The sequence below is a fragment of the Eptesicus fuscus genome, chromosome 6 (assembly GCF_027574615.1).
Source record: "Eptesicus fuscus isolate TK198812 chromosome 6, DD_ASM_mEF_20220401, whole genome shotgun sequence".
Lineage (NCBI taxonomy): Eukaryota > Metazoa > Chordata > Mammalia > Chiroptera > Vespertilionidae > Eptesicus > Eptesicus fuscus.
Window position 1 is genome coordinate 94029898 of NC_072478.1, and position 11589 is coordinate 94041486.

Here is an 11589-nt window from a genome sequence, read left to right on the forward strand (position 1 = left end):
ATTCTTCAGTGACTAGCTTAACATTGTGTTTGAGATTCAATTATGTTCTTGTGTAGACCTGCAGTTTCCTTCATTTCTACTAAAATTCCAATTTTAATTACATCATCTGAATATGACATTTTTGTATTCATTCTGCTGTTAATGAACATTTGGGTTAATGAACACCTAAATTCCAGTCTGGGGCTACTACAAATTATGCTGCTATCAGCATTTTGGAACTTGTCTCCTGGTGCTCATGTGCAAACATTTCTCTTGAAGAGAAATGCTGGGCCACAGCGTCTGTAGGTATTCAGCTTTCTTAGATAACTCCAATTGTCTTCCAAGGCATATGCACCAATGCGCACCCCCAAGAGCAATGATCAGAGTTTCTATTGCTCTATATTCTAGCCAACCATTAGTATTGCCATCTTTTTCATTGTAGCCATTCTACTGGAGGTTGTTTTGTTTTGATTTTTGTTAATCCTTACCTGAGGATATTTTTCCATTGATTTTTAGAGAGAGGGAGAGACAGAGAGAGAAGAGAAACATCAATGTGAGAAAAACACATCAATTGGTTGCCTTCCCCATGGGCCCCAACCAGGGCCAGGGATGGAGCCTGCACCAAGGTACATGACCTTGACCTGAATCAAACCTTGGACCCTTCAGTCAGTGGGCCAGCGCTCTATCCACTGAGCCAAACCAGCTAAGGCTCTAGTGGGGTTTTTAATTTGCATTTTCATAATTGCTAAGGAGGCTGAGTACCTTTTCATGTTTATTGGACTTTTGGACTTCCTCTTTTGTGAATTGCTCAAGTCTCTTCCCCAATTTTCTCCTGGGTTGTATGTCTTTTGCTTTTTGTTTTCTAACCTTTTGTAGATTCTTTGTATTTCTAATCCTTTGTCAATCATATATACTGCAAACATCTTCTGTTGCTCTGTAGCTTCCCTTTTCATTCTTTAAATAATGAATATAAATTTAAAGTTTTTACATGTAATGATTCTTTTAAGCCTGTTTCTCCCGTGCTTTACAAAGCCATTGTGTCTTGAATCCAGTGTGCATATCTGTGTAGATCTGTTTCTGAACTCACTATAACATTGTACAGGTTTGACTGTCTATCCTGTGTCAATACCAAACTGTTTCAATTACTCTAGCTAAATAACAAGTCTCCATACGTGGTAGAGCAAGTTCTCCCAATTCTTTGTCTTTGTTTTATTTTTTTCAAAAGGATCTTGGCTCATTGCATTTCCTTATCAATTTTGGAATTAAATTTGGAATTTTTGCTTGTCGAGTTCCTCAAGGTCTTATTGAGACATTTTGTTTTTGACATAGAGATCTTGCATATATTTTAGTACATTAATTCCTAGATTTTTTATGCTATTGCTAATGTTAATTTAAATTTTCTGTTAGTCTTTGAATATGTTAACAGTAAATCTCAAGAGTTCCTGTCCTCAAGAACTTCCAATCCCATAGGGTTGGGGACAGACACATAAATGGTTTTGATACAAAGTGGAATGGATTGGTTATGATTAAGGGGGGCCAAGTTTGCCATGGGAATACAAATGGGAGGAATTAGCCCATTCTGTGGGGTCATGGGAAGGAAGGAAGGAAGCATTCTAAGTGTTGAAACATTGATATGAGTCAGCTAAGTGAATCAAGGATGAGGCAAAGAGGGGCAGAACGAGCACACATTCTATATACACATTTCAGGGGAAGTTGATGTGGGATACTTTCTGCCTGTGTCAAGTGAGGTACCAAAACAGTAGATTCAGATGCCAGCATGAAGGTGACACAGACTCTCCCATGGGCATAATTGATGAAAGGAATGTGAACACACTAGTTCTAAGACTCTCGGATCCCTGTGGGCAGATGAGGTCACCAAATGGTGCAAAAAGAGAGCAGAGAAAGGTTTTGGGAAAGATTTCTTTGGAGGGAGGTGTTGCTGTCAGTATTGATGAGCAAAGAAGTCATCATGGGAGGTGCTAACCCCTTGGTGCTCTAGTCTAGTGGCTATGAGACCTTCCAAGAGATAAGATGGGGCAATCCATTCTGCCGCTCCTGCACCATGCTGAGCTATGGAAAACTCTCTGGTAGTTTAGTTTTGCCTGTTCTTGTATTGTATGTAAATGGAATCTGACACCCAACGTGTGCTACCATATATGTAGGGTGTCCCCCCCCCCAAATGTATACCCATACATTATTGATAACTCAATTGAGTGATAGCTCAAAAAATCTGATAGCTCAATTCTTTTCAGATTTAACCCATTGGAATTAATAATTATTCAGAGTGTGTATACATTTTTGGGACAACACACATTTGGTCTTTGTTCCTGATTTCCGGTACAGAGCTTATAAAATCCCAGGATTTTCCTGATAGGAGTAACAAGCCCCTTTTCACTTTACCTGAATTTATGCTGATAAGCCAATAGATAGCTTCAGGATGGGGTCAGTCACCACACTGTATTACTTTGTAACCTCTTTGAAAGCAACTTAACTATATTGTGAATTTCTTTCTCTTCCTACTATACACACATCATGCTTTTAAAGGTACATGACATTCCACTATTTGTATATACCATATGTTCCTATACCCAAATTGCCCCTTTTTATAAGGGCACTGGTCATAATGGGTTAGGGGTCCACCCTACTCTAGTATGACCTCAGTTATAATGACTATTTCCAAATAAGGCGACATTCTGACATACTAGGCATTAGGACTCTCACAGTGAATTTTGAGGGACACAATTCAACCTACAACATATCTGTAAGACTTTTAATATATGCTGCCAAATTTTTAGAGTGCATGTTTTAGAGTTGTAAATGAGGTGGCATCTGACAGGACTCAGGATGACTAATTGGGGAAGGGATCAGAGAGGAAAGGAGAACTGGGTGATTTCTTATTGGACATAAGCAACTGAGTAAAATACAGGAGGATTATACTGGGAGAGGGAGTGTGGTCGGTGATGAGTTAGGTTTTAGACAGACTCAGTCTGAGGCATTAAAGAACAGGCAAGTGGAAATGTCTAATCAGGAACTATATATATTGGTCTGGAGTTTAGGAAAGACACAAATTTGTGAATCATCACTACTTAAGTGGAAGTTGAAAGTCATGGGGATACATAAAATCACCCACTAAAATAGCCAAGTAATACAAGATAAAAAGAGGACCAAGGACAGCATTGCATTCTAGAAACCTCAATATTAAAAGGATGTTTTGGGAGAAATGCTTCAAGGATGAAGACATAAAGTGACATTCGAAGGATGTGTGACTTCAAAGAAGATGATAAAGCATTCCAAGCTGAGGATATGGTCTGAACAAAGGGCTAGAGACTGTGAATGTGCATGGCATAGCCTGAAAATATCTGATAATCTGATATGGCTGGAGATAAGAGGAGTGGGCAGGAAGTAGTGGAAATGAGAACAGGAAGGTGAATTAAGGCCAGACCTGGGAGATATCTTGTACCTGTGGTTGGCCTGTTAGTACTCAGATCCACACCCTGTCCTTTCCTGCTTACCTCTATATCACAGGGCACTGAGCCCTGTACCCGCATTGCAATCAGGTTTCAGGTTCAGTCTCCAGTTGAGGTGCAGGCAGAGGCAACCAATTGATGTTTCTCTCTTCTCTCTCTCTCTCTCTCTCTCTCTCTCTCTCTCTCTCTCCTCTCTCTTCTCTCCTCTCTCCCTATTCCCCTCCTCTCTAAAATCAATAAAAACATATTTTAAAAAATCAAATTAATGTTCATCCAAAGAACTGAGATATAGATGGAGAAGAAGAAAATGAATGATTTGCTTACTGATAAAATGTGACTGCCATTAGGAATAGAGTGTATAAATGAGTACTGAATTAACTAAAATGTTAAGGAAAGAAAACGGTAAAATGGAAACCTGTCAGGAAGAGAACACCATTAATGATCAGTATAAAACACTTCAGGAGAGGCTGTTTGACCTGCAGGGAGGTCTTCTCCCCTGAAAACTGTCTCTAGGAGACAGGGGCAGGCTTAGGCAAAACCTGATACCCTTGGAAGAGTTGGTTGATCCAGAGATAGACATGTAACCTAAGTTAGAAAAATTAAGATTTGATCCCAGAATTTTGGGATTTGGAGCTAAGTGACACAGAGACTGGGAATCAAAGTCATATTAATGGCAGTACTCTAGGGATAAAATATGTGAATTTATTGTTAAGGGCCTCAATTTCTGGTTCAACAACATTCAACTAGTACTCTATGTCAGGTACTGTGCCCTCCTAATACCACCTCTCCTCCCCACCTCCTACTTTTTTGTTTCAAGCAAGCCTCATTAATCTGTTATTTAAAACCAGAAATAATATTTCAACACAAATCACTTGAGGTAATATTTACTCAGCATGAAGGAAAAAATGTACCACTTTAATGTTATCAATGAAATTCTAAATACTAAATGGAAATTATGAGTTTATTTCAGTATGAATAATTAGGCTTTGGAAATTCTAGGTAAGATAAATGCATACTTGCGAGAAGTAATCATAGCTATCAATAAAAAGAAAGGACATGATTCTTCCATTTGGCTTTATGAACAACACTAGAGGCCCGGTGCATGAAATGTGTGCATGGGGGCGGGGGTCCCTCAGCCCAGCCTGAGCTCTCTTGCAATCCGGGACCACTAGCCCCTAACTGCTCGCCTGCCTGCCTGCCTGCCCCTAACTGCTCACCTGCCTGCCTGCTTGCCCCTAACTGCTCGCTTGCCTGCCTGCCTGCTCAGTGTGTGTCATAACAACTGGTCATTCAGGTCGTTCCACCTTAATGGTCACTTAGGCTTTTATATATATAGATACTATATGGTCCTTATACTTCTAATTTTGCAAGTGGAAAATTGATGGAAACTATGTCATCATATAGCAGAGGCCCAAAGAATGTTGTTGAAGAACTACTGAATTAAATCCTAGACTCTGAAATACAGTATTTGAAAAAATCTTTGGTTATTTAATAAATTCATTTTGATTAACAAGGATTGAGCTCAGGGGAAATTGGTTACCTTAAGGTCAGGAGGATAATTTTCAGCAAGGCTGCTTCCAGAACCCTGACTAATGCTCTATGGACATAAACACATTGCTAAAGAATTGTTTCCTGATGATGTGATGTATAATAAATAAAACAATGCTAGCCTATTCCTTACAGATAGCTTCTTGGTGATCAAAGCTTGCTTTGTCATGTTGTATTTGTTTAGATTATAACAGTCTAGACATTTCATTAATATTTGTGGAAGCATGGGAGATATTAATTTATCCACTTATGAGTCACTGTGGATATAAAAAAACAAATAAATGAAAATTGCCCTCATAATGTGAAATACTGCAACATAATTACAATTTGATGTTCTTGTTTAAGATTTCAAATTAAGTGTTGATTAGGCAGCAATAAATTATACTAAAATTTCATCTCAGAAATAGTTCATTAGTCTAGAATTTGTGGGTAGGGGCATTTGTAATTATTTCTCCCATGACTGAGAAGATATTATCTCCTATGCACATGACTTTGGATATAAACAAGCAGTCCAGGTTTTACCGTTAACACTGTGTATGGGAGACTGCTGCTGGGCCATCTATGGGGGCCTATTTTAGTTCTATATTACAGGAAATTTCCCCCTCTTTTCTTGGTATTTCCCTATAAAATCATGGTAAAATTAAATGAATATGGATCTTCTGCCACCCATAATTTTTTTAAAAAAATATATATTTTATTGATTTTTTACAGAGAGGAAGGGAGAGGGATAGAGAATTAGAAACATCCATCAGCTGCCTCCTGCACACCCCCTACTGGGGATGTGCCCGCAACCAAGGAACATGCACTTGACTGGAATCGAACCTGGGACCCTTGAGTCCGCAGGATGACGCTCTATCCACTGAGCCAAACCGGTTAGGGCTGCCACCCATAACTTACATTCACTTTGAAATTTTCACTCCACTTACTACAGAAAAAGGTAATATCAATTTTCTATAATACATATTATTTTTATTATTGCGAGAAATGAACTTTACTATTAGAATAAGTAGTCATTTTTTCCTCTTGCTGGTAATTTTTAGATCCTATATTTAAATTAAGCTTGCTACTTTCAGGCTTAAAATCAAGTTCCAAAGATCTAGTGTACAACTTAGTGCTTATACTTAACAATACTGTATTGTACACTTAAAATTTTTTTAACAGATTTCATGTCAAGTGTTCTAATCCAATAAAAAATTAATCCTATGTCATATTCATGTTTTGTTTTCAAAATAAAAAATTTTAAGTCACTTTATTCTTAATTGTAAAAATAATACAAACTTCCAGTTCTAGGAGAACATGGAATAGTTGCACTTCTCTCCATTCTGTCTGTTAAGTATAGCTAAATACCCTGCATGGTATTATAAAACCAACGTAAGACGACTCTGAAAGGGGGAGAGAAGGCAGATTGGCTAGTGACTCGGGTTTTCTTTTTGCTTCATGTTTCTTAGAGTGGGTACTGATGATGTAGGCAACCAGAAACATCAGTGGGTAGAGAAAGAGAAAGCCCCCACAAAGCCTGTTCTCTCTAGACAAAAGATCAGGAAAGGTGTAGCCTAGCAAGGGAGAAAACAGTTAATAGCCTCATGTGTAGAAGATTTAACATGGGAAGCCTGGGCCTGCTGTCCATACAAAGTCCTGCTTGCAAGGTTGGCATCTGGGAACTTGACTGATAAACAGTGCCCTATACTGATATATTACACTAGTGGCCTGGTGCATGGATTCGTGCATATTGAAAGGAAATTAATTAGAAATATTTCAATATCGCTATTCACCCTTTTTCTATAATCGAAGTGTAAATGTAAACCAAATTCATGATTGACAATGACAGATCAAAACACACGTGTGATTGGCACCAGCGAGAGCTTTATATGTATTGCACATGTGCGAGTCAACTTAGCCTTTTATATATATAGAATAAACTTGCTTAATTACACCTGCTTTCTGATGTAGCTAAACTTTTTCCAGCCCAGTAAAGCACCCCAACTTCTCTTTCAGGTAGTTGTCAGCAACACAGCAGTAAATATCAACACGAAGCAGATTTATTGTAGATCATACAGGGAGAACAAAGAGTAAAATATTTAACTGCAGCAGTGTTTGACTATATTCTGTGCAGTGAGAAAACCTGAGGTCATTTTCAAGGTCCACCATTTCTTACTTCTTTTCAGTTGGGACAAGTTTCTAAGCTTTTTAAATTTCTGTTTTCCAGCTAATGAAAAAAAAACAGGATTCTACCGAGTCTCCTATCTACCTACTCCAGGACTTCTGTTAGGATCAAATGAGATGAGGCAAGGGAAAATGCTTCACCGACATTTGGTTAAAGTATAAAATGTTTGCACCTGGCTATAAAGCAAGTTGTGTTCCTGGGCGGAAGAAACTCCAAGAATGCTAGTCGCTAGGGAGAGGAAGCTGGGCGTTGCTATGTGACATCATTACCCGGTGCCCACAGTGACCATTTCTGGGCTGGGCTGTGGGCTGCATTTTGCACCATGGGGTCTCAGCAGCATTGGCTGCAATTTGGTGCAGTGTCTCTCAGGGGTGGTGTCAGGGCCTGTGCCCCACTTGGGGGAAGCCGAGTGTTGCTTTGTGGGTGCCAGGTCCTTGGTGCTGTTTCTCTGTAAATGGCCAATGCGTATCACAGCTGCTCCTGCGTTGAGCGTCTGCCCCCCCCCCCACCGTGGTCAGTGTGCGTCATAGCAACCGGTCGGACGGTCAGACACTTAGCATATTATTAGCCTTTATTATATATAGGTTTTCCTAAATAAGTGTTTTACTGTACCTACACTGTTCATGCAAACGATATGGTTTATGCTGCATACCTATTTTCCTTCTGGGAGCCTGGAATTGGTGGTAGGCAGTGGGTACCTATCTGAGTAGCCCTCCACAAAACAGCAACAAAAACCTTGGGCAGTAAGTCTCCAATGAGCTTCCCTGGAAGATGGCACTTCATACCTGTTGTCACAATTCACTGGTGGAAGAATTAAGTGTATCCTGGGTGATTCCCCTGGGAGAGAACTCTTGGAATCATGTGCCTGGTTTCCTCTGGACTTCACACCATGGAGCTTTTCCATTTGGAGATTTTGCTTTGTAACTTTTTGCTGTAAACCTCATTTGTGAATACAACTATATTCTGAGTCCTGTGAGTTCTCCTAGTAAACCACTGAACATGGGAGTGTTAAGACCAACACACTGCCATTGCCATATACAGAAAAAATCATAGTCCCACCCTCACCTATGTCAGCCCAGTGGGAAGCCAGAACTTTCACCATCTTCCAGTGGTAATGGGCTGCCTTCGCCACTTCCCATAATGTCAATTGGAGGCCAAGTGGGGAGTAGTGAAGAGGCACCCCTCTTTCTCCCAACCAAGGTGGTATCAGTGGAGGCCTGGTGAACCTGACCTCCTGCCCCTGCACAACAGTACTGGTGTCCTTTCCTGCCCACATGGGGTGTCAAAGGAGGCCTAATGGGAAGCCTGGACTTCTATCCCAACCAGGTAATTACAAGGTGACATCTCCCTTCCCTAACCAATAGTGTCAGGGAAGGTCTGCTGAAACAAATTTCTTTTTATTTATTCTTTAAAATTATTTTTAAAAAATTTTATTGTTGAAACTATTACATATGTCCCCTTTTTGCCCCCATTAACCTCCTCTTGCCTGCCCCAGGCCTCCACCACCCTACTGTGTCCATGGGTTATGCATATATGCATCCAAGGTCTTTGGTTGATTACCTCCCACCCACCCTCTCCCGCCTTCCCTCGGAGATTCCGCACTCTTGAAACAGAAGATTTAAATAAGATTTGAGTCTCATAATGTAATAATGCCCCAAATAGTCAGAATACAATAGAATAGTACTCACCATACTGACAAGTAGGAAAATCTCAATTTAAATGCAGAAAGTCAACCATCAGATGCCAACACCAAGATAAGATGTGGAATTATCTGACAAGGATTTTCTGAATGCCAGAGATTTTCAACCTTTTTCATCTTATGACACACATAATCTAATTACTAAAATTCTGCAGTACACACCAGTAAGTATATTTTTTGCAGATCCGACACACCAAAAAAGTTAGTTTTGATTCATTCACATGGGATGGCAATTGATTTGTTGGCTATTGGCATTTTAAAAATGTTTTTATTGATTTTTAGAAAGAGAGGGAGAGGGATTGAGAGATAGAAACATCAATGAGAAAGAAACATTGATCGGCTGCCTCCTACATGTTCCCTACTGGGAATTAAGCCCACAACCCTGGCATGTGCCCTAACTTGGAATCAAACCTGCAACCTCCTGGTTCATGGATCAATTCTCAACCACTGAGCCATACCAGCTGGGCATGTTGTCATTTTTTAAATTTGACAATCTAAGGGAAAAGAGGTCGGTGCCCCTGACTGAATAGGTACTGAATGTTTTAAAAATTCTCGCAGAACACCAGTGTGCATAGCATACTGGTTGAAAATTACTGATGTAAGCTTTGTGAGAAAAAAGACCATGTCTGGTTTATTCACCATTATAGTCTTAGAGCCTAGCATGTTGGCTGAAGCAGGTACTTAGTAAATAGTTGCTGAATGGATGAATGGAATGTCAGGTAATGAGAACATGTAATAATACATATTATACATATGGTAAATACATATCAGTAAATGATAATTTGTATGTGACTGGATGCACAGAAAAAAATTGAAATACACACCAAAATGCTCATAGCACTATTTGTTAAATGAATGAATAAAATCATAGTAAGAAACTGTCACTAAACAAATTTTCTGAAATAGTTATAGACTGTATCAAGTTTAGACATTTGTTTGAAATACACAATGTAAAAGGGAAGTATAGCAAGATACCATATCTATCATTGATGAAAATGAACCAGTAGAGGGAAAGAGGTTAAAATACAAGAGAGAGGGATACTGGACTTATAGAAAGCTTCCTGAGGAGCCAGAGCACGAATCTGCCACACTGCAACAGAAGCAAAAAGAGTGAGGACAAGTGCAGATATAACTGTACATTTAGAGGTCTGAAGTTGAAGTAATTACTCTTTGAGACCTATTTTCTTAGCAAAAATATAAGATAGTATTATCTGCCAAGAGCAAGGTTGTAAATTGGAAGATCTGAAATTTGAAGAGAGTTGAGGTTTTAAAGTAGTCATTTTGGAAAGGAAGTTGAATAGAAAAGGTAGTAAACTTGCCAGGCTGAATAAAGGGCCTGTACAAACTGTCCTGTGAGGCAGATTCTGTCCATTTTCAGCTCACTGATTGCAATCAGGTTAAAGGCAAGGTAATAGATATTAGAACAGAGGAACAAAGTGCTCCAGTGAACTAAAAAAAAAAAAAAAAGAGGATTGTTTTTCAACTGGAAGGAGAGGAAGACAATGGCCTGAGAAAAGGAAAGGAAGAAAACAGGTCAGGGAAGATGGAGATAAAAGCAGGGTGGTGGTGGATTTCTTTTGTCTTCCAATCCAAACATGGTCACAGTGATAGTGATTTTTTTAAAAAGTATTTTTATTGATTTCAGAGAGGAAGGGAGAGGGAGCTATAGAAACATCAATGATGAGAGAATCGGCTGCCTCCTGTATGCCCCCTACTAGGGATTGAGCCCGCAACTGAGGCATGTACCCTTGACCAAAATCGAACACAGGACCCTTCAGTCCGCAGACCAATGCTCTATCCACTGAGTCAAACCCACTAGGGCTATGATTTTGTGACATTGGTTCCATATTTCTTTTTTTTTAAAATATATTTTATTGATTTTTTACAGAGAGAAAGGGAGAGGGATAGAGAGTTAGAAACATCGATGAGAGCGATACATCGACCAGCTGCCTCCTGCACATCCCCCACTGGGGACGTGCCCGCAACCAATGTACATGCCCTTGACCGGAATCGAACCTGAGACCTTTCAGTCCGCAGACCGACGCTCTATCCACTGAGCCAAACCGGTTTCGGCTGGTTCCATATTTCTTTTAGTCTCTTAGACCTGACAATCTATCAAAACCCTATAAAGGAATTCCCAGGCATCTTTAGTTGCTGCAGAGAAGTATGCAGGCACAAGGATATCATCCTCCATGCATTAGAAGAGAGGTTTTAATGAGCAACAGGAGGCAGAAGTTTAATTTTTCTCCTTTTATTGGTCGTTGTGAGTTACTGTAAGCCCTTTCTTAGTCACCTTTGTGTTCTTCCCTAGTTACCAAGAGTCCAGTTCCTATATTCAAGAGATATCTTGCAATCTACTCCAAGAGTTTTGTTAACATTACTTATGAATTCATGAATGTTTAGCTAAATAGAAGTGGACTGAGATCTGGGCAAAAGATAACGTAAAAATCATCTGTTAAGCGGACCATTTGTCTAAAATACTCAGCTACCATTATTCTCCGAGAAATACTACTTATTGTTCAACACTTGACAATTATTAAATTATCTGCACTCTAGTAATACCAAACTTATCAGACCCCTTGTACAATGGCTATTCCATTATTGACAAGAATCTCTTTATGAATCGTGTTGCTTAGAAATAGTGAAGCTTCAAAGTTTTAGTTGACCTTGATGATTAACAAAAACAAACCTCTTTAATCACAACAAAAAATATAAAGCGGCTAAGCAGCTGG